Below are 5,000 nucleotides of genomic sequence, written 5' to 3'. Positions count from 1 at the left end.
GGTGAGTAGATATGTGTTTGTTTTTGTTGACTTTGATTATGAGTTTGTGTGTTTGTGTAAGTGTGTGTCTAGGTTTATGTATGTGTGTGAACTGTTTATGTTTTTGTTTTAATATTTGATTGTAACATGTGATAATGAAAAGGGCTAAGATCCTCCGACTGTATATAATATAACACGGGATAAATGTATCTACACATATATAAGTCAGGCACATGAGACAGATCCACAAGCCACAACCTCTTTCTACTGACACCTTGTAAAACCACAGACCCATATGCCACAACTTCTTAATAACACCAAATAAAACCAGAGACTTACAAACGACTAACACCCTTCAAAACCACTTCTCTCTACTAACCCCTTATAAAACCAGAGACCCACAAGCCACAACCTCTTTCTGCAAACACCTTGTTAAACCACAGACCAATATAAGAGAGCGTGGCTCGGGGAGTTCCCGCGGATGAGGTCAGTTGATTATCAATATGATTACCTGATGTGATCGCTCTTTGCTCCCCCTCACTTAACCCTAACCCACGCCTTACACCCTCCCCCACCCCATCCCCCCGCCTTACATCCTCCCCCACCCCTCCCCCCGCCTTACACCCTCCCCCACCCCTACCCCCGCCTTACATCCTCCCCCACTCCTCCCCCCGCCTTACACCCTCCCCCACCCCTACCCCCGCCTTACAACCCCCCCTCCCCCACCCCCGTCGCCTTACTCATCCTTACAGTCCCTTGCCCTTCCTCGACCCTTCCCCACACCCTCCCATCCCTCCATCCCTCCGCACTCCCCTTTCCCTCATTATTTTAGCACCAGACCACGCCCCTCCCTCCCTCCTTCACGCCCTATTCTCTCCCTCCAAACCTCATGTTAGATGTACCACCTCACTATCCACACCCTTCTCACTTGCCAACCTACACATGGGTCTCGTAAACATCGTTGTTTTGTGTGGATTTCTCGCACCTGTTGCTTGTGCTGCGGGGTGGAAAATCTACCTTTTGGGGTGTAGAGGGTGTCTTCTTGGCTTCGTTGGCATGGTTGTCATATCGTCATTACTGGTATTCTTATTTTTGCAGTATCCTCATTATCATTTTGATAATGATAATGGTGGTGATAATAAGGATGATGATGATAACAGGGTTGATTGTAATAATCAAAATAATGATGATAATGATAGTTATGATAATAGCAAGGATAATGATAAAGAGGATAATAACTATAAATAGAATGATGATGATTATGAATATGATGATGATAATGATGATGATGATAACAATGGCAATACTAATGATAATGATGCTATGGATAATAAAGAATAATGATAACAGTAATAATAATCAGAATATTGAAAACCATCAACATCAGCTTGATCTATATACGATACTATCATCTTCATTATTCATAATATGATCATTACAATGATTATGACTATGGCGATAATGCCAGTCATAGGTATTATCATGATCATAATGTAATTGAGTGTGTGCAATAGTCACTTGGGTCCTGCATCATATATCTTTCAGTCGTTTACATGGATTTGCCTCTGCTTTCCTAGTATATATCTATTAGCTTATGGGATTAGGGCAATGTATCCTAAGTAACTAATACCCATCTTACTTTATACATACATGCATATACATAAAGACTCATAACACATGACCATGCATTCAGACATTCTCCTTCGTATGGCCAATAAATATAGTTTTACTTTCATGACCCAAACATGCATATATCTTGATTTCCTTTCTCATGATCATACACATTTTCTCATATTGATTGTCATGTTCATGTCTATTCAGTTTGAATTTTATAATTCACATGATGAATAGATATACACATATCCATCTTTACTCCCATGGTTATACATACTTTTCATTCTCGTGATTCACCCATACACTGTCACAACCATACATACTTTCTCCTTCTACGTAAACACATTCTCATTTTCATTCTTATAACTACATTCTTCCCCTATTATATATTCCTACTTATCAGGCATAGATACATTTTCATTATCTACACATGCAATATATACTATATATATATATATATATATATATATATATATATATATATATATATATATATATATATATATATATATATATATATATATATATTGATATATAATATACATATTATTATGTTCTCATTCTCCATACATACATAGCCGGATCACCTTTCATAAAGAACGTTATCTGCATCTTAACCTCATTAAATCTTAAATAAATTACATTTTTCACAAGGCGACTCATTCGATTGATCTTCTGTAACAGTTCTTTATTATTTTTTTTCCTTCTTTCTTCTTTATTTTCTTTTTGAATGTCTTTGTATTTGAATTCCTCCGGGAGTTCTTCACTAATTCAGTTTTATTTATGTATTTATAACTTCCTTGATTAGATATACGTACTCTCTTGATTAGTATTATTGTAGCATTTCCAATGTAGCTCATTTTTGTTTATGGTAATCTATTCGGTAGAAAAAAAAGTGGAATGTGAATTTGAATATGAATTTCGAGAATAAAACTGAAAAGAATATGACTCTTTACTAACGTTCCCGTGAAACACAAAAGATATTTAAACCATCCATGATTTTTTAAAGGCGTTTCAAAGAACTGGCTGCAGTATGAAATGGAAAAGGGCGAGCTTTTGTGCAACCTAGGCTTAATCTCCCCCTCCCTCTCTCTCTCTCTTTCTCTCTCCCTCCCTTTCTCTCTCTCTCTCTCTCCCTCCCTTTCTCTCTCTCTCTCTTTCTCTCTCCCTCCCTTTCTCTCTCTCTCTCTCCCTCCCTCTCTCTCTCTCTCTCTCTCTCTCTCTCACACTTTCTCTCCCTTTCTCTCTCTCTCTTTCTCTCTCTCCCTCCCTCTCTCTCTTCTCTTTCTATCCATTTCCCTCTCTCCCTCACTTCTCTTCTCTCTCTCTCTCTTTTCTCTCTCCCCTTCCCTTTCTCTCTTCTTCTTTCTCTCTCCCTCCCTTTCTCTCTCTCTCTCTTTCTCTCTCCCTCCCTTTCTCTCTCTCTCTCTCTCCCTCTCTCTCTCTCTCTCTCTTTCTCTCTCTTTCTCTCTCCCTCCCTCTCTCTCTCTCTCTCTCTCTCTCTTTTTCTCTCTCCCTCCCTCCCTCTCTCTCTCTCTCTCTCTCTCTTTCTCTCTCTTTCTCCTCACTCACTCTCTCTCTCTGTTTCTCTATACATGTCTGTCTGTCTGTCTGTTTGCCTCTCCCTCTTGTTTTTTTTCTTCTCATTCTCACTTTCTCTCTACATTTTCTTTTCTTTATTTTATTGGAAAATAAAACAGACATATTATTAATTAGAACATGCCAAGCACAATTTAAACAAAACATTGCACGTTCAGGCTGATTATAATTTTTGTAACTAAAAAAAAAAAAAAAAAAAAATCTAACCTCTCATTATTTTCTCGTGACGAATGTTTTACAGTCACACATTACAGCTTTTAAAATGTTTAACTCGCAATAATGGGCATTTTATTTTATTTTTTTCTTCAAGACTTTTTTTTTCTCTCTCTTTTTTATTTTTCTTCAGCGTCTCCTATGAGGGCCATCAAAGTGCCACCGCTGATGGTCGTCTGAATATGTGACTCACCTTCACGACCCACAGCAGAGAGCCAAAAGGAGGGAGTTCATGTTGGTGTGTTAATTCAGTTCCTCTAGGGAGCGTGGGGGGGTAGGGTAGGGGTGTATGGTAAGGGTATGGGTGGTAGGGGATAGGTAGGGGTGCATGGGTGGTAGGGGAAGGGTAGGGGTGCATGGGTGGTAGGGGATAGGTAGAGGTGCATGGGTGGTAGGGGAAGGGTAGGGGTGCATGGGTGGGAGGGGATAGGTAGAGGTGCATGGGTGGTAGGGGATAGGTAGGGGTGCATGGGTGGTAGGGGAAGGGTAGGGGTGCATGGGTGGTAGGGGATAGGTAGAGGTGCATGGGTGGTAGGGGAAGGGTAGGGGTGCATGGGTGGGAGGGGATAGGTAGAGGTGCATGGGTCGAAGGGGTGGGTAGGGGTGTATTTTAAGGATGGGATAGGGTAGAGGGTATGGGTGCACAGGGGAAGAGAAAGGGTAGGGGTGGGGACGGCATAGGGTATAGGGTGGGGAGCAGGATGGCTTTATGAGAGGTGAGGGAAAATGAAATGCAATAAAAAATAGAGATGGAATACAGTTTGGTTGTAGTTTTTGGAATAGAATAGGAGGATGAGATGAAGCAGGATAGGGGATAACCATGAGTTAGAATAGGAACAGATGTAATTTAGAGTAAGGTAATATCAGAATAGGATCAGGATTAAGATCGAAATTAACGATTGAAAGGTCGATAAAGGAAGAGATAAGGGATAAGAATGGGAATAGGGAAAGAGGAAGGAAAGGGTTGGTTCAGGAAACCATCCTGCCTGCGACCTTATTGATCTTGCCTGGGGCCATTGCACCGCCACTTTCACGTCCGCCACTTTGTATTTCATCAAGTGGTTAATTGTTTGCGTCACGTCTCCTTGGTCTTTCTAAGTTCGCTCTAACATTTCATCCGTCTCTACTTGCCAAGTATTCTCTCTCTCTGCCTCTATTTCTCTTTCTCTCTCTCTGCCTCTCTTTCTCTCTCTCTCTCTCGCTTTCTGCCTCTCTTTCTCTTTCTAACTCTTCTCTCTCTCTCTCTCTCTCTCTTTCCGCCTCTCTTTCTATTTCTAACTCTTCCCTCTCTCTTTCTAATCTCTTTTCCTCTCTTCTCTCTTCATTCACTTCTCTCCTTCCTAATACGTATTCTCTCTCTCTTCTCTCCTTTTTGTTTGTCCTCTCTACTCCTCACTCTCTCCTCTCTCTGTTTTTTCTCTCTCTCTCTCTCTCTCTCTCTCTCTCTCTCTCTCTCTCTCTCTCTCTCTCTCTCTCTCCCTCTCTTTCTCTCTTTCTCTCTCTGTCATTGGCTCTCCCTCTTTTTGAGATTTTCTTTTCGAAGAGAGAAAATCAAGGTTGAACAAGATGGTTGTCATTTAATATTCAAAACTGGA

At 40.8% G+C, this 5,000-nt stretch overlaps 1 protein-coding gene across 2 annotated transcripts in view; it reads left to right on the top strand.

Annotated features, from left to right (window-relative positions):
* The window catches only part of LOC122263159 (potassium voltage-gated channel subfamily KQT member 1), a gene marked incomplete in the record, with an annotated part of 593,154 nt that overhangs the window by 211,836 nt on the left and 376,318 nt on the right, over nucleotides 1–5,000 (top strand).

Source organism: Penaeus japonicus, unplaced genomic scaffold (genome assembly GCF_977035675.1).
Source record: "Penaeus japonicus unplaced genomic scaffold, GWHDUDI00000001_assembly GWHDUDI00000010, whole genome shotgun sequence".
Lineage (NCBI taxonomy): Eukaryota > Metazoa > Arthropoda > Malacostraca > Decapoda > Penaeidae > Penaeus > Penaeus japonicus.
Note: the sequence above shows the minus strand (reverse complement) of the source record. Positions and strands in the feature narration are given on the sequence as shown.